Below are 26,737 nucleotides of genomic sequence, written 5' to 3'. Positions count from 1 at the left end.
AATGATTAGTCCTGATTGATTTAGAATAGAATTTCGATCGAAAAAATGGAGTGCTTCAAATCTAACCCTAATTCGGACGCCCTAAACTTGGAAGTTTGAAGAACGTGCTAAAAAAACCGAGTCGCGTTCGACGTTTTTTAAAAGTTTTGTGTGGAAAGATCAGATTAGGCTCGATGATTTAGAATACAATTTCGAAGAAACGGAGTGCATAAAACAGTAATAGATTGCTTCAAATCGACACTTAATTCGGAAACCCTTATTTGGGTCGTTTGAAGTAGGTGCTAAAAAAATAGAGTCAAGGTTGGCGTTTTTTGAAACTTTTGTGGGGAATGACTAGAACAGTAAAATAGTGCTTCAAATCAACCCCTAATTCGGAAACTCTAATATGGGACGTTTGAAGTACGTGCTTCGAAAACCGGGTCACGGTCGACGTTTTTCGAAACTTTTGTGGGGAATGAGTAGTCTTGAAGATTTAGAATAGAATTTCGAAGAAACGGAGTGCTTCAAATCGAACCCTAATTCGGAAACCCTAATCTGGGATGTTTGAAGTCCGTGCTAAAAGAACGGCGTCACGTTTCTCGAAACTTTCGTGTGGAATGATTAGTCTTGATTGATTTAGAATAGAATTTCGATCGAAAAACGGAGTGCTTCAAATCTAACCCTAATTCGGCCGCCTAAACTGGGAAGTTTGAAGAACGTGCTAAAAAAACCGAGTCGCGTTCGACGTTTTTTAAAAGTTTTGTGTGGAATGATCAGATTAGGCTCGATGATTTAGAATAGAATTTCGAAGAAACGGAGTGCATAAAACTTTAATAGATTGCTTCAAATCAACCCTTAATTCGGAAGCCCTTATTTGGGTCGTTTGAAGTAGGTGCTAAAAAAATAGAGTCAAGGTCGGCGTTTTTTGAAACTTTTGTGGGGAATGACTAGAACAGTAAAATAGTTCTTTAAATCAAACCGTAATTCGGAAACTCTAATATGGGACGTTTGAAGTACGTGCATCGAAAACCGAGTCACGGTCGACGTTTTTCGAAACTTTTGTGGGGAATGATTAGTCTTGAAGATTTAGAATAGAATTTCGAAGAAACGGAGTGCCTCAAATCGAACCCTAATTCGGAAACCCTAATCTGGGACGTTTGAAGTCCGTGCTAAAACAACGGCGTCACGTTTCTCGAAACTTTCGTGGGGAATGAATAGTCTTGATTGATTTAGAATAGAATTTCGATCGAAAAAACGGAATGATCCAAAACTAACCCTAATTCGGACACCCTAATCTGGGATGTTTGAAGTCCGTGCTAAAAAAACCGAGTCGCGGTCGACGTTTTTTAAAAGTTTTGTGGTGAATGATCAGATTAGTCTCGATGATTTAGAATACAATTTCGAAGAAACGGAGTGCATAAAACAGTAATAGATTGCTTCAAATCGACCCTTAATTCGGAAACCCTTATTTGGGTCGTTTGAAGTAGGTGCTAAAAAAATAGAGTCAAGGTTGGCGTTTTTTGAAACTTTTGTGGGGAATGACTAGAACAGTAAAATAGTGCTTCAAATCAACCCCTAATTCGGAAACTCTAATATGGGACGTTTGAAGTACGTGCTTCGAAAACCGGGTCACGGTCGACGTTTTTCGAAACTTTTGTGGGGAATGAGTAGTCTTGAAGATTTAGAATAGAATTTCGAAGAAACGGAGTGCTTCAAATCGAACCCTAATTCGGAAACCCTAATCTGGGATGTTTGAAGTCCGTGCTAAAAGAACGGCGTCACGTTTCTCGAAACTTTCGTGTGGAATGATTAGTCTTGATTGATTTAGAATAGAATTTCGATCGAAAAACGGAGTGCTTCAAATCTAACCCTAATTCGGACGCCCTAAACAGGGAAGTTTGAAGAACGTGCTAAAAAAACCGAGTCGCGTTCGACGTTTTTTAAAAGTTTTGTGTGGAATGATCAGATTAGGCTCCATGATTTAGAATAGAATTTCGAAGAAACGGAGTGCATAAAACTGTAATAGATTGCTTCAAATCGACCCTTAATTCGGAAGCCCTTATTTGGGTCGTTTGAAGTAGGTGCTAAAAAAATAGAGTCAAGGTCGGCGTTTTTTGAAACTTTTGTGGGGAATGACTAGAACAGTAAAATAGTTCTTTAAATCAAACCGTAATTCGGAAACTCTAAGATGGGACGTTTGAAGTACGTGCTTCGAAAACCGAGTCACGGTCGACGTTTTTCGAAACTTTTGTGGGGAATGATTAGTCTTGAAGATTTAGAATAGAATTTCGAAGAAACGGAGTGCCTCAAATCGAACCCTAATTCGGAAACCCTAATCTGGGACGTTTGAAGTCCGTGCTAAAAGAACGGCGTCACGTTTCTCGAAACTTTCGTGGGGAATGAATAGTCTTGATTGATTTAGAATAGAATTTCGATCGAAAAAACGGAATGATCCAAAACTAACCCTAATTCGGACACCCTAATCTGGGATGTTTGAAGTCCGTGCTAAAAAAACCGAGTAGCGGTCGACGTTTTTTAAAAGTTTTGTGGTGAATGATCAGATTAGGCTCGATGATTTAGAATAGAATTTCGAAGAAACGGAGTGCATAAACCAGTAATAGATTGCTTCAAATCGACCCTTAATTCGGAAACCCTTATTTGGGTCGTTTGAAGTAGGTGCTAAAAAAATAGAGTCAAGGTTGGCGTTTTTTGAAACTTTTGTGGGGAATGACTAGAACAGTAAAATAGTGCATCAAATCAACCCCTAATTCGGAAACTCTAATATGGGACGTTTGAAGTACGTGCTTCGAAAACCGGGTCACGGTCGACGTTTTTCGAAACTTTTGTGGGGAATGAGTAGTCTTGAAGATTTAGAATAGAATTTCGAAGAAACGGAGTGCTTCAAATCGAACCCTAATTCGGAAACCCTAATCTGGGATGTTTGAAGTCCGTGCTAAAAGAACGGCGTCACGTTTCTCGAAACTTTCGTGTGGAATGATTAGTCTTGATTGATTTAGAATAGAATTTCGATCGAAAAACGGAGTGCTTCAAATCTAACCCTAATTCGGACGCCTAAACTGGGAAGTTTGAAGAACGTGCTAAAAAAACTGAGTCGCGTTCGACGTTTTTTAAAAGTTTTGTGTGGAATGATCAGATTAGGCTCGATGATTTAGAATAGAATTTCGAAGAAACGGAGTGCATAAAACTTTAATAGATTGCTTCAAATCGACCCTTAATTCGGAAGCCCTTATTTGGGTCGTTTGAAGTAGGTGCTAAAAAAATAGAGTCAAGGTCGGCGTTTTTTGAAACTTTTGTGGGGAATGACTAGAACAGTAAAATAGTTCTTTAAATCAAACCGTAATTCGGAAACTCTAATATGGGACGTTTGAAGTACGTGCTTCGAAAACCGAGTCACGGTCGACGTTTTTCGAAACTTTTGTGGGGAATGATTAGTCTTGAAGATTTAGAATAGAATTTCGAAGAAACGGAGTGCCTCAAATCGAACCCTAATTCGGAAACCCTAATCTGGGACGTTTGAAGTCCGTGCTAAAACAACGGCGTCACGTTTCTCGAAACTTTCGTGGGGAATGAATAGTCTTGATTGATTTAGAATAGAATTTCGATCGAAAAAACGGAATGATCCAAAACTAACCCTAATTCGGACACCCTAATCTGGGATGTTTGAAGTCCGTTCTAAAAAAACCGAGTCGCGGTCGACGTTTTTTAAAAGTTTTGTGGTGAATGATCAGATTAGGCTCGATGATTTAGAATACAATTTCGAAGAAACGGAGTGCATAAAACAGTAATAGATTGCTTCAAATCGACACTTAATTCGGAAACCCTTATTTGGGTCGTTTGAAGTAGGTGCTAAAAAAATAGAGTCAAGGTTGGCGTTTTTTGAAACTTTTGTGGGGAATGACTAGAACAGTAAAATAGTGCTTCAAATCAACCCCTAATTCGGAAACTCTAATATGGGACGTTTGAAGTACGTGCTTCGAAAACCGGGTCACGGTCGACGTTTTTCGAAACTTTTGTGGGGAATGAGTAGTCTTGAAGATTTAGAATAGAATTTCGAAGAAACGGAGTGCTTCAAATCGAACCCTAATTCGGAAACCCTAATCTGGGATGTTTGAAGTCCGTGCTAAAAGAACGGCGTCACGTTTCTCGAAACTTTCGTGTGGAATGATTAGTCTTGATTGATTTAGAATAGAATTTCGATCGAAAAACGGAGTGCTTCAAATCTAACCCTAATTCGGACGCCCTAAACTGGGAGGTTTGAAGAACGTGCTAAAAAAACCGAGTCGCGTTCGACATTTTTTAAAAGTTTTGTGTGGAATGATCAGATTAGGCTCGATGATTTAGAATACAATTTCGAAGAAACGGAGTGCATAAAACAGTAATAGATTGCTTCAAATCGACACTTAATTCGGAAACCCTTATTTGGGTCGTTTGAAGTAGGTGCTAAAAAAATAGAGTCAAGGTTGGCGTTTTTTGAAACTTTTGTGGGGAATGACTAGAACAGTAAAATAGTGCTTCAAATCAACCCCTAATTCGGAAACTCTAATATGGGACGTTTGAAGTACGTGCTTCGAAAACCGGGTCACGGTCGACGTTTTTCGAAACTTTTGTGGGGAATGAGTAGTCTTGAAGATTTAGAATAGAATTTCGAAGAAACGGAGTGCTTCAAATCGAACCCTAATTCGAAAACCCTAATCTGGGATGTTTGAAGTCCGTGCTAAAAGAACGGCGTCACGTTTCTCGAAACTTTCGTGTGGAATGATTAGTCTTGATTGATTTAGAATAGAATTTCGATCGAAAAACGGAGTGCTTCAAATCTAACCCTAATTCGGACGCCCTAAACAGGGAAGTTTGAAGAACGTGCTAAAAAAACCGAGTCGCGTTCGACGTTTTTTAAAAGTTTTGTGTGGAATGATCAGATTAGGCTCGATGATTTAGAATAGAATTTCGAAGAAACGGAGTGCATAAAACTGTAATAGATTGCTTCAAATCGACCCTTAATTCGGAAGCCCTTATTTGGGTCGTTTGAAGTAGGTGCTAAAAAAATAGAGTCAAGGTCGGCGTTTTTTGAAACTTTTGTGGGGAATGACTAGAACAGTAAAATAGTTCTTTAAATCAAACCGTAATTCGGAAACTCTAAGATGGGACGTTTGAAGTACGTGCTTCGAAAACCGAGTCACGGTCGACGTTTTTCGAAACTTTTGTGGGGAATGATTAGTCTTGAAGATTTAGAATAGAATTTCGAAGAAACGGAGTGCCTCAAATCGAACCCTAATTCGGAAACCCTAATCATGGACGTTTGAAGTCCGTGCTAAAAGAACGGCGTCACGTTTCTCGAAACTTTCGTGGGGAATGAATAGTCTTGATTGATTTAGAATAGAATTTCGATCGAAAAAACGGAATGATCCAAAACTAACCCTAATTCGGACACCCTAATCTGGGATGTTTGAAGTCCGTGCTAAAAAAACCGAGTAGCGGTCGACGTTTTTTAAAAGTTTTGTGGTGAATGATCAGATTAGGCTCGATGATTTAGAATAGAATTTCGAAGAAACGGAGTGCATAAACCAGTAATAGATTGCTTCAAATCGACCCTTAATTCGGAAACCCTTATTTGGGTCGTTTGAAGTAGGTGCTAAAAAAATAGAGTCAAGGTTGGCGTTTTTTGAAACTTTTGTGGGGAATGACTAGAACAGTAAAATAGTGCATCAAATCAACCCCTAATTCGGAAACTCTAATATGGGACGTTTGAAGTACGTGCTTCGAAAACCGGGTCACGGTCGACGTTTTTCGAAACTTTTGTGGGGAATGAGTAGTCTTGAAGATTTAGAATAGAATTTCGAAGAAACGGAGTGCTTCAAATCGAACCCTAATTCGGAAACCCTAATCTGGGACGTTTGAAGTCCGTGCTAAAAGAACGGCGTCACGTTTCTCGAAACTTTCGTGGGGAATGATTAGTCTTGATTGATTTAGAATAGAATTTCGATCGAAAAACGGAGTGCTTCAAATCTAACCCTAATTCGGACGCCCTAAACTGGGAACTTTGAAGAACGTGCTAAAAAAACCGAGTCGCGGTCGACGTTTTTTAAAAGTTTTGTGGGGAATGATCAGATTAGGCTCGATGATTTAGAATAGAATTTCGAAGAAACGGAGTGCATAAAACAGTAATAGATTGCTTCAAATCGACCCTTAATTCGGAAGCCCTTATTTGGGTCGTTTGAAGTAGGTGCTAAAAAAATAGAGTCAAGGTCGGCGTTTTTTGAAACTTTTGTGGGGAATGACTAGAACAGTAAAATAGTTCTTTAAATCAAACCGTAATTCGGAAACTCTAAGATGGGACGTTTGAAGTACGTGCTTCGAAAACCGAGTCACGGTCGACGTTTTTCGAAACTTTTGTGGGGAATGATTAGTCTTGAAGATTTAGAATAGAATTTCGAAGAAACGGAGTGCCTCAAATCGAACCCTAATTCGGAAACCCTAATCATGGACGTTTGAAGTCCGTGCTAAAAGAACGGCGTCACGTTTCTCGAAACTTTCGTGGGGAATGAATAGTCTTGATTGATTTAGAATAGAATTTCGATCGAAAAAACGGAATGATCCAAAACTAACCCTAATTCGGACACCCTAATCTGGGATGTTTGAAGTCCGTGCTAAAAAAACCGAGTAGCGGTCGACGTTTTTTAAAAGTTTTGTGGTGAATGATCAGATTAGGCTCGATGATTTAGAATAGAATTTCGAAGAAACGGAGTGCATAAACCAGTAATAGATTGCTTCAAATCGACCCTTAATTCGGAAACCCTTATTTGGGTCGTTTGAAGTAGGTGCTAAAAAAATAGAGTCAAGGTTGGCGTTTTTTGAAACTTTTGTGGGGAATGACTAGAACAGTAAAATAGTGCATCAAATCAACCCCTAATTCGGAAACTCTAATATGGGACGTTTGAAGTACGTGCTTCGAAAACCGGGTCACGGTCGACGTTTTTCGAAACTTTTGTGGGGAATGAGTAGTCTTGAAGATTTAGAATAGAATTTCGAAGAAACGGAGTGCTTCAAATCGAACCCTAATTCGGAAACCCTAATCTGGGACGTTTGAAGTCCGTGCTAAAAGAACGGCGTCACGTTTCTCGAAACTTTCGTGGGGAATGATTAGTCTTGATTGATTTAGAATAGAATTTCGATCGAAAAACGGAGTGCTTCAAATCTAACCCTAATTCGGACGCCCTAAACTGGGAACTTTGAAGAACGTGCTAAAAAAACCGAGTCGCGGTCGACGTTTTTTAAAAGTTTTGTGGGGAATGATCAGATTAGGCTCGATGATTTAGAATAGAATTTCGAAGAAACGGAGTGCATAAAACAGTAATAGATTGCTTCAAATCGACCCTTAATTCGGAAGCCCTTATTTGGGTCGTTTGAAGTAGGTGCTAAAAAAATAGAGTCAAGGTTGGCGTTTTTTGAAACTTTTGTGGGGAATGACTAGAACAGTAAAATAGTTCTTTAAATCAAACCGTAATTTGGAAACTCTAATATGGGACGTTTGAAGTACGTGCTTCGAAAACCGTGTCACGGTCGACGTTTTTCAAAACTTTTGTGGGGAATAATTAGTCTTGAAGATTTAGAATAGAATTTCGAAGAAACGGAGTGCATCAAATCGAACCCTAATTCGGAAACCCTAATCTGGGACGTTTGAAGTCCGTGCTAAAAGAACGGCGTCACGTTTCTCGAAACTTTCGTGGGGAATGAATAGTCTTGATTGATTTAGAATAGAATTTCGATCGAAAAAACAGAATGCTCCAAAACTAACGCTAATTCGGACACCCTAATCTGGGATGTTTGAAGTCCGTGCTAAAAAAACCGAGTCGCGGTCGACGTTTTTTAAAAGTTTTGTGGTGAATGATCAGATTAGGCTCGATGATTTAGAATACAATTCGAAGAAACGGAGTGCATAAAACAGTAATAGATTGCTTCAAATCGACACTTAATTCGGAAACCCTTATTTGGGTCGTTTGAAGTAGGTGCTAAAAAAATAGAGTCAAGGTTGGCGTTTTTTGAAACTTTTGTGGGGAATGACTAGAACAGTAAAATAGTGCTTCAAATCAACCCCTAATTCGGAAACTCTAATATGGGACGTTTGAAGTACGTGCTTCGAAAACCGGGTCACGGTCGACGTTTTTCGAAACTTTTGTGGGGAATGAGTAGTCTTGAAGATTTAGAATAGAATTTCGAAGAAACGGAGTGCTTCAAATCGAACCCTAACTCGGAAACCCTAATCTGGGACGTTTGAAGTCCGTGCTAAAAGAACGACGTCACGTTTCTCGAAACTTTCGTGTGGAATGATTAGTCCTGATTGATTTAGAATAGAATTTCGATCGAAAAAATGGAGTGCTTCAAATCTAACCCTAATTCGGACGCCCTAAACTTGGAAGTTTGAAGAACGTGCTAAAAAAACCGAGTCGCGGTCGACGTTTTTTAAAAGTTTTGTGGTGAATGATCAGATTAGGCTCGATGATTTAGAATAGAATTTCGAAGAAACGGAGTGCATAAAACTGTAATAGATTGCTTCAAATCGACCCTTAATTCGGAAGCCCTTATTTGGGTCGTTTGAAGTAGGTGCTAAAAAAATAGAGTCAAGGTCGGCATTTTTTGAAACTTTTGTGGGGAATGACTAGAACAGTAAAATAGTTCTTTAAATCAAACCGTAATTCGGAAACTCTAATATGGGACGTTTGAAGTACGTGCTTCGAAAACCGAGTCACGGTCGACGTTTTTCGAAACTTTTGTGGGGAATGATTAGTCTTGAAGATTTAGAATAGAATTTCGAAGAAACGGAGCTCCTCAAATCGAACCCTAATTCGGAAACCCTAATCTGGGACGTTTGAAGTCCGTGCTAAAAGAACGGCGTCACGTTTCTCGAAACTTTCGTGGGGAATGAATAGTCTTGATTGATTTAGAATAGAATTTCGATCGAAAAAACGGAATGATCCAAAACTAACCCTAATTCGGACACCCTAATCTGGGATGTTTGAAGTCCGTGCTAAAAAAACCGAGTCGCGGTCGACGTTTTTTAAAAGTTTTGTGGTGAATGATCAGATTAGGCTCGATGATTTAGAATAGAATTTCGAAGAAACGGAGTGCATAAAACAGTAATAGATTGCTTCAAATCGACCCTTAATTCGGAAACCCTTATTTGGGTCGTTTGAAGTAGGTGCTAAAAAAATAGAGTCAAGGTTGGCGTTTTTTGAAACTTTTGTGGGGAATGACTAGAACAGTAAAATAGTGCTTCAAATCAACCCCTAATTCGGAAACTCTAATATGGGACGTTTGAAGTACGTGCTTCGAAAACCGGGTCACGGTCGACGTTTTTCGAAACTTTTGTGGGGAATGAGTAGTCTTGAAGATTTAGAATAGAATTTCGAAGAAACGGAGTGCTTCAAATCGAACCCTAATTCGGAAACCCTAATCTGGGATGTTTGAAGTCCGTGCTAAAAGAACGGCGTCACGTTTCTCGAAACTTTCGTGTGGAATGATTAGTCTTGATTGATTTAGAATAGAATTTCGATCGAAAAAACGGAGTGCTTCAAATCTAATCCTAATTCGGACGCCCTAAACTGGGAAGTTTGAAGAACGTGCTAAAAAAACCGAGTCGCGGTCGACGTTTTTTAAAAGTTTTGTGGGGAATGATCAGATTAGGCTCGATGATTTAGAATAGAATTTCGAAGAAACGGAGTGCATAAAACAGTAATAGATTGCTTCAAATCGACCCTTAATTCGGAAGCCCTTATTTGGGTCGTTTGAAGTAGGTGCTAAAAAAATAGAGTCAAGGTCGGCGTTTTTTGAAACTTTTGTGGGGAATGACTAGAACGGTAAAATAGTTCTTTAAATCAAACCGTAATTCGGAAACTCTAATATGGGACGTTTGAAGTACGTGCTTCGAAAACCGAGTCACGGTCGACGTTTTTCGAAACTTTTGTGGGGAATGATTAGTCTTGAAGATTTAGAATAGAATTTCGAAGAAACGGAGTGCCTCAAATCGAACCCTAATTCGGAAACCCTAATCTGGGACGTTTGAAGTCCGTGCTAAAAGAACGGCGTCACGTTTCTCGAAACTTTCGTGGGGAATGAATAGTCTTGATTGATTTAGAATAGAATTTCGATCGAAAAAACGGAATGATCCAAAACTAACCCTAATTCGGACACCCTAATCTGGGATGTTTGAAGTCCGTGCTAAAAAAACCGAGTCGCGGTCGACGTTTTTTAAAAGTTTTGTGTGGAATGATCAGATTAGGCTCGATGATTTAGAATAGAATTTCGAAGAAACGGAGTGCATAAAACAGGAATAGATTGCTTCAAATCGACCCGTAATTCGGAAGCCCTTATTTGGGTCGTTTGAAGTAGGTGCTAAAAAAATAGAGTCAAGGTCGGCGTTTTTTGAAACTTTTGTGGGGAATCACTAGAACAGTAAAATAGTTCTTTAAATCAAACCGTAATTCGGAAACTCTAATATGGGACGTTTGAAGTACGTGCTTCGAAAACCGAGTCACGGTCGACGTTTTTCGAAACTTTTGTGGGGAATGATTAGTCTTGAAGATTTAGAATAGAATTTCGAAGAAACGGAGTGCCTCAAATCGAACCCTAATTCGGAAACCCTAATCTGGGACGTTTGAAGTCCGTGCTAAAAGAACGGCGTCACGTTTCTCGAAACTTTCGTGGGGAATGAATAGTCTTGATTGATTTAGAATAGAATTTCGATCGAAAAAACGGAATGATCCAAAACTAACCCTAATTCGGACACCCTAATCTGGGATGTTTGAAGTCCGTGCTAAAAAAACCGAGTCGCGGTCGACGTTTTTTAAAAGTTTTGTGGTGAATGATCAGATTAGGCTCGATGATTTAGAATAGAATTTCGAAGAAATGGAGTGCATAAAACAGTAATAGATTGCTTCAAATCGACCCTTAATTCGGAAGCCCTTATTTGGGTCGTTTGAAGTAGGTGCTAAAAAAATAGAGTCAAGGTCGGCGTTTTTTGAAACTTTTGTGGGGAATGACTAGAACAGTAAAATAGTTCTTTAAATCAAACCGTAATTCGGAAACTCTAATATGGCACGTTTGAAGTACGTGCTTCGAAAACCGAGTCACGGTCGACGTTTTTCGAAACTTTTGTGGGGAATGATTAGTCTTGAAGATTTAGAATAGAATTTCGAAGAAACGGAGCTCCTCAAATCGAACCCTAATTCGGAAACCCTAATCTGGGACGTTTGAAGTCCGTGCTAAAAGAACGGCGTCACGTTTCTCGAAACTTTCGTGGGGAATGAATAGTCTTGATTGATTTAGAATAGAATTTCGATCGAAAAAACGGAATGATCCAAAACTAACCCTAATTCGGACACCCTAATCTGGGATGTTTGAAGTCCGTGCTAAAAAAACCGAGTCGCGGTCGACGTTTTTTAAAAGTTTTGTGGTGAATGATCAGATTAGGCTCGATGATTTAGAATAGAATTTCGAAGAAACGGAGTGCATAAAACAGGAATAGATTGCTTCAAATCGACCCGTAATTCGGAAGCCCTTATTTGGGTCGTTTGAAGTAGGTGCTAAAAAAATAGAGTCAAGGTCGGCGTTTTTTGAAACTTTTGTGGGGAATGACTAGAACAGTAAAATAGTTCTTTAAATCAAACCGTAATTCGGAAACTCTAATATGGGACGTTTGAAGTACGTTCTTCGAAAACCGAGTCACGGTCGACGTTTTTCGAAACTTTTGTGGGGAATGATTAGTCTTGAAGATTTAGAATAGAATTTCGAAGAAACGGAGTGCCTCAAATCGAACCCTAATTCGGAAACCCTAATCTGGGACGTTTGAAGTCCGTGCTAAAAGAACGGCGTCACGTTTCTCGAAACTTTCGTGGGGAATGAATAGTCTTGATTGATTTAGAATAGAATTTCGATCGAAAAAACGGAATGATCCAAAACTAACCCTAATTCGGACACCCTAATCTGGGATGTTTGAAGTCCGTGCTAAAAAAACCGAGTCGCGGTCGACGTTTTTTAAAAGTTTTGTGGTGAATGATCAGATTAGGCTCGATGATTTAGAATAGAATTTCGAAGAAATGGAGTGCATAAAACAGTAATAGATTGCTTCAAATCGACCCTTAATTCGGAAGCCCTTATTTGGGTCGTTTGAAGTAGGTGCTAAAAAAATAGAGTCAAGGTCGGCGTTTTTTGAAACTTTTGTGGGGAATGACTAGAACAGTAAAATAGTTCTTTAAATCAAACCGTAATTCGGAAACTCTAATATGGCACGTTTGAAGTACGTGCTTCGAAAACCGAGTCACGGTCGACGTTTTTCGAAACTTTTGTGGGGAATGATTAGTCTTGAAGATTTAGAATAGAATTTCGAAGAAACGGAGCTCCTCAAATCGAACCCTAATTCGGAAACCCTAATCTGGGACGTTTGAAGTCCGTGCTAAAAGAACGGCGTCACGTTTCTCGAAACTTTCGTGGGGAATGAATAGTCTTGATTGATTTAGAATAGAATTTCGATCGAAAAAACGGAATGATCCAAAACTAACCCTAATTCGGACACCCTAATCTGGGATGTTTGAAGTCCGTGCTAAAAAAACCGAGTCGCGGTCGACGTTTTTTAAAAGTTTTGTGGTGAATGATCAGATTAGGCTCGATGATTTAGAATAGAATTTCGAAGAAACGGAGTGCATAAAACAGTAATAGATTGCTTCAAATCGACCCTTAATTCGGAAGCCCTTATTTGGGTCGTTTGAAGTAGGTGCTAAAAAAATAGAGTCAAGGTCGGCGTTTTTTGAAACTTTTGTGGGGAATGACTAGAACAGTAAAATAGTTCTTTAAATCAAACCGTAATTCGGAAACTCTAATATGGGACGTTTGAAGTACGTTCTTCGAAAACCGGGTGACGGTCGACGTTTTTCGAAACTTTTGTGGGGAATGAGTAGTCTTGAAGATTTAGAATAGAATTTCGAAGAAACGGAGTGCTTCAAATCGAACCCTAATTCGGAAACCCTAATCTGGGATGTTTGAAGTCCGTGCTAAAAGAACGGCGTCACGTTTCTCGAAACTTTCGTGTGGAATGATTAGTCTTGATTGATTTAGAATAGAATTTCGATCGAAAAACGGAGTGCTTCAAATCTAACCCTAATTCGGACGCCCTAAACTGGGAAGTTTGAAGAACGTGCTAAAAAAACCGAGTCGCGGTCGACGTTTTTTAAAAGTTTTGTGTGGAATGATCAGATTAGGCTCGATGATTTAGAAAAGAATTTCGAAGAAACAGAGTGCATAAAACAGTAATAGATTGCTTCAAATCGACCCTTAATTCGGAAGCCCTTATTTTGGTCGTTTGAAGTAGGTGCTAAAAAAATAGAGTCAAGGTCGGCGTTTTTTGAAACTTTTGTGGGGAATGACTAGAACAGTAAAATAGTTCTTTAAATCAAACCGTAATTCGGAAACTCTAATATGGGACGTTTGAAGTACGTGCTTCGAAAACCGAGTCACGGTCGACGTTTTTCGAAACTTTTGTGGGGAATGATTAGTCTTGAAGATTTAGAATAGAATTTCGAAGAAACGGAGTGCCTCAAATCGAACCCTAATTCGGAAACCCTAATCTGGGACGTTTGAAGTCCGTGCTAAAAGAACGGCGTCACGTTTCTCGAAACTTTCGTGGGGAATGAATAGTCTTGATTGATTTAGAATAGAATTTCGATCGAAAAAACGGAATGATCCAAAACTAACCCTAATTCGGACACCCTAATCTGGGATGTTTGAAGTCCGTGCTAAAAAAACCGAGTCGCGGTCGACGTTTTTTAAAAGTTTTGTGGTGAATGATCAGATTAGGCTCGATGATTTAGAATAGAATTTCGAAGAAACGGAGTGCATAAAACAGTAATAGATTGCTTCAAATCGACCCTTAATTCGGAAGCCCTTATTTGGGTCGTTTGAAGTAGGTGCTAAAAAAATAGAGTCAAGGTTGGCGTTTTTTGAAACTTTTGTGGGGAATGACTAGAACAGTAAAATAGTGCTTCAAATCAACCCCTAATTCGGAAACTCTAATATGGGATGTTTGAAGTACGTGCTTCGAAAACCGGGTCACGGTCGACGTTTTTCGAAACTTTTGTGGGGAATGAGTAGTCTTGAAGATTTAGAATAGAATTTCGAAGAAACGGAGTGCTTCAAATCGAACCCTAATTCGGAAACCCTAATCTGGGACGTTTGAAGTCCGTGCTAAAAGAACGGCGTCACATTTCTCGAAACTTTCGTGGGAAATGAATAGTCTTGATTGAATTAGAATAGAATTTCGATCGAAAAAACGGAATGCTTCAAAACTAACCCTAATTCGGACACCCTAATCTGGGATGTTTGAAGTCCGTGCTAAAAAAACCGAGTCGCGGTCGACGTTTTTTAAAAGTTTTGTGGTGAATGATCAGATTAGGCTCGATGATTTAGAATAGAATTTCGAAGAAACTGAGTGCATAAAACAGTAATAGATTGCTTCAAATCGACCCTTAATTCGGAAACCCTTATTTGGGTCGTTTGAAGTAGGTGCTAAAAAAAAAGAGTCAAGGTTGGCGTTTTTTGAAACTTTTGTGGGGAATGACTAGAACAGTAAAATAGTGCTTCAAATCAACCCTTAATTCGGAAACTTTAATATGGGACGTTTGAAGTACGTGCTTCGAAAACCGGGTCACGGTCGACGTTTTTCGAAACTTTTGTGGGGAATGAGTAGTCTTGAAGATTTAGAATAGAATTACGAAGAAACGGAGTGCTTCAAATCGAACCCTAATTCGGAAACCCTAATCTGGGATGTTTGAAGTCCGTGCTAAAAGAACGGCGTCACGTTTCTCGAAACTTTCGTGTGGAATGATTAGTCTTGATTGATTTAGAATAGAATTTCGATCGAAAAACGGAGTGCTTCAAGTCTAACCCTAATTCGGACGCCCTAAACTGGGAAGTTTGAAGAACGTGCTAAAAAAACCGAGTCGCGGTCGACGTTTTTTAAAAGTTTTGTGTGGAATGATCAGATTAGGCTCGATGATTTAGAATAGAATTTCGAAGAAACGGAGTGCATAAAACAGGAATAGATTGCTTCAAATCGACCCGTAATTCGGAAGCCCTTATTTGGGTCGTTTGAAGTAGGTGCTAAAAAAATAGAGTCAAGGTCGGCGTTTTTTGAAACTTTTGTGGGGAATGACTAGAACAGTAAAATAGTTCTTTAAATCAAACCGTAATTCGGAAACTCTAATATGGGACGTTTGAAGTACGTGCTTCGAAAACCGAGTCACGGTCGACGTTTTTCGAAACTTTTGTGGGGAATGATTAGTCTTGAAGATTTAGAATAGAATTTCGAAGAAACGGAGTGCCTCAAATCGAACCCTAATTCGGAAACCCTAATCTGGGACGTTTGAAGTCCGTGCTAAAAGAACGGCGTCACGTTTCTCGAAACTTTCGTGGGGAATGAATAGTCTTGATTGATTTAGAATAGAATTTCGATCGAAAAAACGGAATGATCCAAAACTAACCCTAATTCGGACACCCTAATCTGGGATGTTTGAAGTCCGTGCTAAAAAAACCGAGTCGCGGTCGACGTTTTTTAAAAGTTTTGTGGTGAATGATTAGATTAGGCTCGATGATTTAGAATAGAATTTCGAAGAAACGGAGTGCATAAAACAGTAATATTTTGCTTCAAATCGACCCTTAATTCGGAAACCCTTATTTGGGTCGTTTGAAGTAGGTGCTAAAAAAAAAGAGTCAAGGTTGTCGTTTTTTGAAACTTTTGTGGGGAATGACTAGAACAGTAAAATAGTGCTTCAAATCAACCCCTAATTCGGAAACTCTAATATGGGACGTTTGAAGTACGTTCTTCGAAAACCGGGTGACGGTCGACGTTTTTCGAAACTTTTGTGGGGAATGAGTAGTCTTGAAGATTTAGAATAGAATTTCGAAGAAACGGAGTGCTTCAAATCGAACCCTAATTCGGAAACCCTAATCTGGGATGTTTGAAGTCCGTGCTAAAAGAACGGCGTCACGTTTCTCGAAACTTTCGTGTGGAATGATTAGTCTTGATTGATTTAGAATAGAATTTCGATCGAAAAACGGAGTGCTTCAAATCTAACCCTAATTCGGACGCCCTAAACTGGGAAGTTTGAAGAACGTGCTAAAAAAACCGAGTCGCGGTCGACGTTTTTTAAAAGTTTTGTGTGGAATGATCAGATTAGGCTCGATGATTTAGAAAAGAATTTCGAAGAAACAGAGTGCATAAAACAGTAATAGATTGCTTCAAATCGACCCTTAATTCGGAAGCCCTTATTTTGGTCGTTTGAAGTAGGTGCTAAAAAAATAGAGTCAAGGTCGGCGTTTTTTGAAACTTTTGTGGGGAATGACTAGAACAGTAAAATAGTTCTTTAAATCAAACCGTAATTCGGAAACTCTAATATGGGACGTTTGAAGTACGTGCTTCGAAAACCGAGTCACGGTCGACGTTTTTCGAAACTTTTGTGGGGAATGATTAGTCTTGAAGATTTAGAATAGAATTTCGAAGAAACGGAGTGCCTCAAATCGAACCCTAATTCGGAAACCCTAATCTGGGACGTTTGAAGTCCGTGCTAAAAGAACGGCGTCACGTTTCTCGAAACTTTCGTGGGGAATGAATAGTCTTGATTGATTTAGAATAGAATTTCGATCGAAAAAACGGAATGATCCAAAACTAACCCTAATTCGGACACCCTAATCTGGGATGTTTGAAGTCCGTGCTAAAAAAACCGAGTCGCGGTCGACGTTTTTTAAAAGTTTTGTGGTGAATGATCAGATTAGGCTCGATGATTTAGAATAGAATTTCGAAGAAACGGAGTGCATAAAACAGTAATAGATTGCTTCAAATCGACCCTTAATTCGGAAGCCCTTATTTGGGTCGTTTGAAGTAGGTGCTAAAAAAATAGAGTCAAGGTCGTCGTTTTTTGAAACTTTTGTGGGGAATGACTAGAACAGTAAAATAGTTCTTTAAATCAAACCGTAATTCGGAAACTCTAATATGGGACGTTTGAAGTACGTGCTTCGAAAACCGAGTCACGGTCGACGTTTTTCGAAACTTTTGTGGGGAATGATTAGTCTTGAAGATTTAGAATAGAATTTCGAAGAAACGGAGTGCCTCAAATCGAACCCTAATTCGGAAACCCTAATCTGGGACGTTTGAAGTCCGTGCTAAAAGAACAGCGTCACGTGTCTCGAAACTTTCGTGGGGAATTATTAGTCTTGAGTGATTTAGAATAGAATTTCAAAAGGAAAAACGGAGTGTTTCAAATCTAACCCTAATTCGGACACCCTAATCTGGGAAGTTTGAAGTCCGTGCTAAAAAAGCCGAGTCGCGGTCGACCTTTTTTAAAAGTTTTGTGCGGAATGATCAGATTAGGCTCGATGATTTATTATAGAATTTCGAAGAAATGGAGTGCATAAAACAGTAATAGATTGCTTCAAATCGACCCTTGATTCGGAAACCCTTATTTGGGTCGTTTGAAGTAGGTGCTAAAAAAATAGAGTCAAGGTCGGCGTTTTTTGAAACTTTTGTGGGGAATGACTAGAAAAGTAAAATAGTGTTTCAAATCAAACCCTAATTCTGAAACTCTAATATGGGACGTTTGAAGTACGTGCTTCGAAAACTGAGTCATGGTCGACGATTTTCAAAACTTTTGTGGGGAATGATTAGTCTTGAAGATTTTGATTAGAATTTCGAAGAAACGGAATGCTTCAAATCGAACCCTAATTCGGAAACCCTAATCTTGGACGTTTGAAGTCCGTGCTAAAAGAACGGCGTCACAGTCTAGAAACTTTCGTGGGGAATGATTAGTCTTGATTGATTTAGAATAGAATTTCGATCGAAAAAACGGAGTGCTTCAAATCTAACCCTAATTTGGACACCCTAATCTGGGAAGTTTGAAGTCCGTAATAAAAAAACTGAGTCGCGTTCGACGTTTTTTAAAAGTTTTGTGGGGAATGATCAGATTAGGCTCGATGATTTAGAATAGAATTTCGAAGAAACGGAGTGCATAAAACAGTAATAGATTGCTTCAAATCAACCCTTAATTCGGAAACACTTATTTGGGTCGTTTGAAGTAGGTGCTAAAAAAATAGAGTCAAGGTCGGTGTTTTTTGAAACTTTTGTGGGGAATGACTAGAACAGTAAAATAGTGCTTGACATCAAACCCTAATTCGGAAACTCTAATATGGAACGTTTGAAGTACGTGCTTCGAAAACTGAGTCACGATCGACTTTTTTCGAAACTTTTGTGGGGAATGATTAGTCTTGAAGATTTAGAATAAAATTGTTAAGAAACGGAGTGCTTCAAATCGAACCCTAATTCGGAAACCCTAATCTTGGACGTTTGAAGTCCGTGCTAAAAGAACGGCGTCATGGTGTCGAAACTTTCGTGGGGAATGATTAGTCTTGATTGATTTAGAATAGAATTTCGATCGAAAAAATGGACTGCTTCAAATCTAACCCTAATTCGGACACCCTAATCTGGGAAGTTTGAAGTCCGTGCTAAAAAAACCGAGTCGCGGTCGACGTTTTTGAAAAGTTTTGTGGGGAATGATCAGATTAGGCTCGATAATTTAGAATAGAATTTCGAAGAAAGGGAGTGCATAAAACAGTAATAGAGATCTTCAAATCGACCCTTATTTCGAAAACCCTTATTTGGGTCGTTTGAAGTAGGTGCTAAAAAGATTGAGTCAAGGTCGGCGTTTTTTGAAACTTTTGTGGGGAATGACTGTTAGGCTTATGGAGCCTGATACTTATTTATAGCTTGGTCAACGGTTATATCTGGTAAAGCTATACTTAGTAAAGATATATATAGTAAAGCTATTTATGGTAAAGCTATATCCGGTAAAGCTATATATGGTAATTAGCTATATATAGTAGATGGCTAAATCTGGTAAAGCTATATATAGTAAACTATACCATATATATATCTGGTCCGGTAGAGCATTGAAAACGTACTTTTCTATTCTCTGTACTCTCTCTCTTGTTGTACATACCTGAAGTCATCAATACAAAATCCTTTTAGCCAGAGTTCTCCTTGCAACTTTTCTCTATCCCATTCTTTGTGTTCATCTAGATCGAGCGTGTGCGTTGTTGTGCGATCCTAACAACTGGTATCAATCCTAACAACTGGCATCAGATCCAGGCGGAAGTAAGAGCCAGGTGAAATTCACCACGATCTGTGAAGATGGAAAGTTCAAAGATTGGAATTGAGAAGTTCGATGGATCCGATTTCGGTTTCTGGAAGATGCAAATTGAAGATTATCTGTACCAGAAAGATCTTCACGAACCTCTGTTGGGGGTGAAGCCGGATACCATGACCACGAAACAGTGGAAGCTCAAGAATCGATAAGCCTTGGGGCTGATCCAGTTGACGCTATCCAGAAACGTGGCGTTCAACATTATCAAGGAGAAGACAACGTCAGGTCTGTTGAAGACGCTGTCGAATATGTACGAAAAATCGTCGGCTATGAACAAGGTGTATTTGATGCGGAGATTGTTATGAGTCCTTGTGAGAACTTCGTTATGAGCAAACATAAACGAGTTAGCTTCACAAAGACTATTAGAGAATTGAAGAAAAGTACCGGAAGCGTCGCTGAAGCTCCAGAGGGGGTTGCGTCGTCCGGAAGCGTCGCTGAAGCTCCAGAGGGGGTTGCGTCGTCCGGAAGCGTCGCTGAAGCTCCAGAGGGGGTTGCATCCCCCGGAAGCGTCGCTGAAGCTCCAGAGGGGGTTGCGTCGTTCGGAAGTGTCGCTGAAGCTCCAAAGGGGGTTGCGTCGTCTGGAAGCGTCGCTGAAGCTCCAGAGGGGGTTGCGTCGTCCGGAAGCGTCGCTAAAGCTCCAGAGGGGGTTGCGTCGTCTGGAAGCGTCGCTGAAGCTCTAGAAAGGGTTGCGTCGTCCGGAAGCGTCGCTGAAGCTCCAGAGGGGGTTGCATCGTCCATAAGCGTCGCTGAAGCTCCAGAGGGGGTTGCGTCGTCCGGAAGCGTCGCTGAAGCTCCAGAGGGGGTTGCGTCGTCCGGAAGTGTCGCTGAAGCTCTAGAGGGGGTTGCGTCGGCCGGAAGCGTCGCTGAAACTCCAGAGGAGGTTGCGTCGCTGAAACTCCAGAGGAGGTTGCATGGGCCGGAAGACTCTTGCTGAGAAACCAGAGGTGAAGCAAGTAGGAGTTGAGGTTGAGTTGCTCAAAGATTCACAGAGTGATGTTGTAGCGGATACTCAAAGATTCTCAGAGTGATGTTGTAGCAGATTAGAAGTACGTTCTCAAAAAATAGAATCACAGTCGACGTTTTTCGAAACTTTTGTGGGGAATGATTAGAACAGTAAAAGACTTCTTTAAATTGACCCCTAATTTAGAAATCCGAATCTGGGACGTTTGATGTTCGTGCTTCGAAAACCGAGTCACGGTCGACGTTTTTCGAAAATTTTGTGTGCAATGAATAGTCTTGATGATTTAGAATAGAATTTCGAAGAAACGGAGTGCTTCAAATCGAACCCTAATTCGAAACCCTAATCTGGGACGTTTGATGTCCGTGCTAAAAGAACGGCGTCACAGTGTCGAAACTTTCGTCGGGAATGATTAGTCTTGATTGATTTAGAATAGAATTTCGATCGAAAAAACGGAGTGCTTCAAACCTAACCCTAATTCAGACACCCTAATCTGGGAAGTTTGAAGTCCATGCTAAAAAAACCCAGTCGCGGTCGACGTTTTTTAAAAGTTTTGTGGGGAATGATTAGAACAGTAAAAGACTTCTTTAAATTGACCCCTAATTTAGAAATCCGAATCTGGGACGTTTGATGTTCGTGCTTCGAAAACCGAGTCACGGTCGACGTTTTTCGAAAATTTTGTTTGCAATGAATAGTCTTGATGATTTATTATAGAATTTCTAAGAAACGGAGCGCTTCAAATCGAACCCTAATTCGGAAACCCTAATCTTGGACGTTTGAAGTCCGTGCTAAAAGAACGGCGTCACAGTCTCGAAACTTTCGTCGGGAATGATTAGTCTTGATTGATTTAGAATAGAATTTCGATCGAAAAAACGGAGTGCTTCAAACCTAACCCTAATTCAGACACCCTAATCTGGGAAGTTTGAAGTCCATGCTAAAAAAACCCAGTCGCGGTCGACGTTTTTTAAAAGTTTTGTGGGGAATATTCAGATTAGGCTCGATGATTTAGAATATAATTTCGAAGAAACGGAGTGCATAAAACAGCAGTAGATTGCTTCAAATCGACCCTTAATTCGGAAACCCTTATTTGGGTCGTTTGAAGTAGGTGCTAAAAATATAGAGTCAAGGTCGGCGTTTTTTGAAACTTTTGTGGGTAATGACTAGAACAGTAAAATAGTGCTTCAAATCAAACCCTAATTCGGAAACTCTAATATGGGACGTTTGAAGTACGTGCTTCGAAACCCAAGTCACGGTCGACGTTTTTCGAAACTTTTGTGGGGAATGATTAGTCTTGAAGATTTAGAATAGAATTTCGAAGAAACGGAGTGCTTCAAATCGAACCCTAATTCGGAAACCCTAATCTTGGACGTTTGAAGTCCGTGCTAAAAGAACGGCGTCACGGTCTCGAAACTTTTGTGGGAGAATTGTTAGGCTATGGTGCCTGATACTTATTTATAGCTTGGTCAACGGTTATATCCGGTAAAGCTATATTTAGTAAAGCTATATTTAGTAAAGCTATATCCGGTAAAGCTATATATGGTAAATAGCTATATATAGTAGATGGCTAACTCTGGTAAAGCTATATATGGTAAACTATACCATATATATATCTGGTCCGGTAGAGCTTTGAAAATGTACTTTGCTATTCTCTATACTCTCTCTTGTTGTACATACCTGAAGTCATCAATACAAAATCCTTTTAGCTAGGATTTTCTCCTTGCAACTTTTCTCTATCCTTTTTTCTTTGTGTTCATCTAGATCGAGCGTGTGCGTTGTTGTGCGATCCTAACAACTGGTATCGATCCTAACATGATTAGTCTTGAAGAAACGGAGTGCTTCAAATCGAACCCTAATTCGGAAACCCTAATCTGGCACGTTTGAAGTCCGTGCTAAAAGAACGGCGTCACGGTCTCGAAACTTTCGTGGGGAATGATTAGTCTTGGTTGATTTAGAATAGAATTTCGATCGAAAAAACAGAGTGCTTCAAATCTAACCCTAATTCGGACACCCTAATCTCGGAAGTTTGAAGAACGTGCTAAAAAAACCGAGTCGCGGTCGACGTTTTTTAAAAGTTTTGTGGGAAATGATCAGATTAGGCTCGATGATTTGCAATAGAATTTCGAAGAAACGGAGTGCATAAAATAGTAATACACTGCTTAAAACCGACCCTTAATTCGGAAACCCTTATTTGGGTCGTTTGAAGTAGGTGCTAAAAAAATAGAGTCAACGTCGGCGTTGTTTAAAACTTTTGTGGGGAATGACTAGAACAGTAAAATAGTGCTTCAAATCAAACCCTAATTCGGAAACTCTAATATGGGACGTTTGAAGTACGTGCTTCGAAAACTGAGTCACGGTCGACGTTTTTCGAAACTTTTGTGGGGAATGATTAGTCTTGATGATTTAGAATAGAATTTCGAAGAAACAGAGTGCTTCAAATCGAACCCTAATTCGGAAAACCTAATCTGCTAAAAATACGGCGTCAGGGTCTCGAAACTTTCGTGGGGAATGACTAGTCTTGATTTATTTAGAATAGAATTTTGATCGAAAAAATGGAGTGCTTCAAATCTAACCCTAATTCGGACACCCTAATCTGGGAAGTTTGAAGTCCGTGTGAAAAAAACCGAGTCGCGGTCGACGTTTTTTAAAAGTTTTGTGGGGAATGATCAGATTAGGCTCAACGATTTAGAATAGAATTTCGAAGAAACGGAGTGCATAAAACAGTAATAGATTGCTTCAAATCGACCCTTAATTCGGAAACCCTTATTTGGGTCGTTTGAAGTAGGTGCTAAAAAAATAGAGTCAAGGTCGGCTTTTTTTGAAACTTTTGTGGGGAATGACTAGAACAGTAAAATACTGCTTCAAATCACACCCTAATTCGGAAACTTTAATATGTGACGTTTGAAGTACGTGCTTCGAAAACCGGGTCACGGTCGACGTTTTTCGAAACTTTTGTGGGGAATGATTAGTCTTGAAGATTTAGAATAGAATTTCGAAGAAACGGAGTGCTTCCAATCGAACACTAATTCGGAAACCCTAATCTTGGACGTTTGAAGTCCGTGCGAAAAGAACGGCGTCACGTTCTCGAAACTTTCGTGGGGAATGATTAGTCTTGATTGATTTAGAATAGAATTTCGATCGAAAAAACGAAGTGCTTCAAATCTATCCCTAATTTGGACACCCTAATCTGGGAAGTTTGAAGTCCGTGCGAAAAAAACCGAGTCGCGGTCGACATTTTTTAAAAGTTTTGTGGGAAATGATCAGTCTTGAAGATTTAGAATACAATTTAGAAGAAACGGAGTGCTTCACATCGAACCCTAATTCGGAAACCCCAATCTTGGACGTTTGAAGTCCGTGCTAAAAGAACGGCGTCACGGTCTCGAAACTTTCGTGGGGAATGATTAGTCTTGATTGATTTAGAATAGACTTTCGATCGAAAAAACGGAGTGCTTCAAATCTATCCCTAATTCGGAGACCCTAATCTGGGAAGTTTGAAGTCCGTGCGAAAAAAACCGAGTCGCGGTCGACGTTTTTTAAAAGTTTTGTAGGAAATGATTAGTCTTGAAGATTTAGAATACAATTTCGAAGAAACGGAGTGCTTCAAATCGAACCCTAATTCGGAAACCCTAATCTTGGACGTTTGCAGTCCGTGCTAAAAGAACGGCGTCACGGTCTCGAAACTTTCGTGGGGAATGATTAGTCTTGATTGATTTAGAATAGAATTTTGATCGAAAAAATGGAGTGTTTCAAATCTAACCCTAATTCGGACACCCTAATCTGGGAAGTTTGAAGTCCGTGCGAAAAAAACCGAGTCGCGGTCGATGTTTTTTAAAAGTTTTGTGGGGAATGATCAGATTAGGCTCGACGACTTAGAATAGAATTTCAAAGAAACGGAGTGCATAAAACAGTAATAGATTGCTTCAAATCGACCCTTAATTCGGAAACCCTTATTTGTGTCGTTTGAAGTAGGTGCTAAAAAAATAGAGTCAAGGTCGGCATTTTTTGAAACTTTTTTGGGGAATGACTTGAACAGTAAAAGAGTTCTTCAAATCAACCCGAAATTTGGAAACTCTAATATGGGACGTTTGAAGTACGTGCTTCAAAAACCGACTCACGATCGACGTTTTTCGAAACTTTTGTGGGGAATGATTAGTCTTGAATATTTAGAATAGAATTTCGAAGAAACAGAGTGCTTCAAATCGAACCCTAATTCGGAAACCATAATCTTGGACGTTTGAAGTCCGTGCAAAAAGAACGGCGTCACGGTCTCGAAAGTTTCGTGGGGAATGATTAGTCTTGATTGATTTAGAATAGAATATCGATCGAAAAAACGAAGTGCTTCAAATCTATCCCTAATTCGGACACCCTAATCTGGGAAGTTTGAAGTCCGTGCTAAAAAAAACCGAGTCGCGGTCGATGTTTTTTAAAAGTTTTGTGGGGAATGATCTGATTAGGCTCGACGATTTAGAATAGAATTTCGAAGAAACGGAGTGCATAAAACAGTAATAGATTGCTTCAAATCGACCCTTAATTCGAAAACCCCCATTTGGGTCGTTTGAAGTAGGTGCTAAAAAAATAGACTCAAGGTCGGCGTTTTTTGAAGATTTACATTAAAAGTTTTGTGCGGTTGACGTTAGAATAGAATTTCGAAGAAAGGAAGTGAATAAAACCGTAATAAATAACTTCAAATCGACCCTTAATTCGGGAACCCTTATTTGGGTCGTTTGAAGTAGGTGCTAAAAAAATAGAGTCAAGGTCGGTGTTTTTTGAAACTTTTGTGGGGAATGACTAGAACAGTAAAATAGGGTTCGAAACTTTTGTGTGTTATGATTAGTCTTGAAGATTTAGAATAGAATTTCGAAGAAACAGAGTGCTTCAAATCGAACCCTAATTCGGAAACCCTAATCTGGAACGCATGAAGTCCGTGCTAAAAGAACGGCGTCACGTTTCTCGAAACTTTCGTGGGGAATGATTAGTCTTGATTGATTTAGAATAGAATTTCGATCGAAAAAATGGAGTGCTTCAAATCTAACCCTAATTCGGACACCCTAATCTGGGAAGTTTGAAGTCCGTGCTAAAAAAACCGAGTCGCGGTCAACGTTTTTTAAAAGATTTGTGGGGAATGATCAGATTAGGCTCGATGATTTAGATTAGAATTACGAGGGAAAGGAAGTGAATAAAACAGTAATAGATTGCTTCAAATCGACCGTTAATTCGGAAACCCTTATTTGGGTCGTTTGAAGTAGGTGCTAAAAAAATAGAGTCAAGGTCGGCGTTTTTTGAAACTTTTGGGGGAATGACCAGAAAAGTAAAATAGTACTAAAATCATACCCTAATTCGGAAACTCTAATATGGGACATTCGAAGTACGTGCTTCGAAAACCGAGTCACGGTGGACGTTTTTCGAAACTTTTGTGGGGAATGATTAGTCTTGAAGATTTAGAATAGAATTTCGAAGAAACAGAGTGCTTCAAATCGAACCCTAATTCGAAAAACCTAATCTGGGACATTTGAAGATCGTGCTAAAAGAACGGCGTCACGTTTCTAGAAAGTTTCATGGGGAATGATTAGTCTTGATTGGTTTAGAATAGAATTTCGATCGAAAAAACGGAGTGCTTCAAATCTAACCCTAATTCGGACACCCTAATCTGGGAAGTTTGAAGTCCGTGATAAAAAAACCGAGTCGTGGTCGACATTTTTTAAAAGTTTTGTGGGGAATGATCAGATTAGGCTCGATGATTTAGAATAGAATTTCGAGGGAAAGGGAGTGAATGAAACAGTAATAGATTGCTTCAAATTGACCATTAATTCGGAAACCCTTATTTGGGTCGTTTGAAGTAGGTGCTAAAAAAATAGAGTCAAGGTCGGCGTTTTTTGAAACTTTTGTGGGGAATGACCAGAACAGTAAAATAGTATTTAAAATCAAACCCTAATTCGGAAACTCTAATATGGGACGTTTGAAGTACGTGCTTTGAAAACCGAGTCACGGCCGACGTTTTTCGAAACTTTTGTGGGGAATGATTAGTCTTGAAGATTTAGAATAGAATTTCGAAGAGATGGAGTGCTTCAAATCGAACCCTAATTCGGAAACCCTAATCTGGGACGTTTGAAGTCCGTACTAAAAGAACGGCGTCACGTTTCTCGAAACTTTCGTGGGGAATGATTAGTCTTGATTGGTTTAGAATAGAACTTCGATCAAAAAATGGAGTTCTTCAAATCTAACCCTAATCTGGGAAGTTTGAAGTCCGTGCTAAAAAAACCGTGTCGCGGTTGACGTTTTTTAAAAGTTTTGTGGGGAATGATCAGATTAGGCTCGATGATTTAGAATAGAATTTCGAAGAAACGGAGTGCATAAAACAGTAATAGATTGCTTCAAATCGACCCTTAATTCGGAAACCCTTATTTGAGTCGTTTGAAGTAGGTGCTAAAAAAATAGAGTCAAGGTCGGCGTTTTTTGAAACTTTTGTGGGGAATGACTAGAACAGTAAAATAGGGTTCAAAACTTTTGTGGGGAATGATTAGTCTTGTTGATTTAGAATAGAATTTCG

This window comes from Cucurbita pepo, chromosome 13 (genome assembly GCF_057944985.1).
Source record: "Cucurbita pepo subsp. pepo isolate OVF chromosome 13, ASM5794498v1, whole genome shotgun sequence".
Classification (NCBI taxonomy): domain Eukaryota; kingdom Viridiplantae; phylum Streptophyta; class Magnoliopsida; order Cucurbitales; family Cucurbitaceae; genus Cucurbita; species Cucurbita pepo.
The sequence above is the reverse complement of the archived record's forward strand: the minus strand, read 5'-3'. Positions refer to the sequence as shown.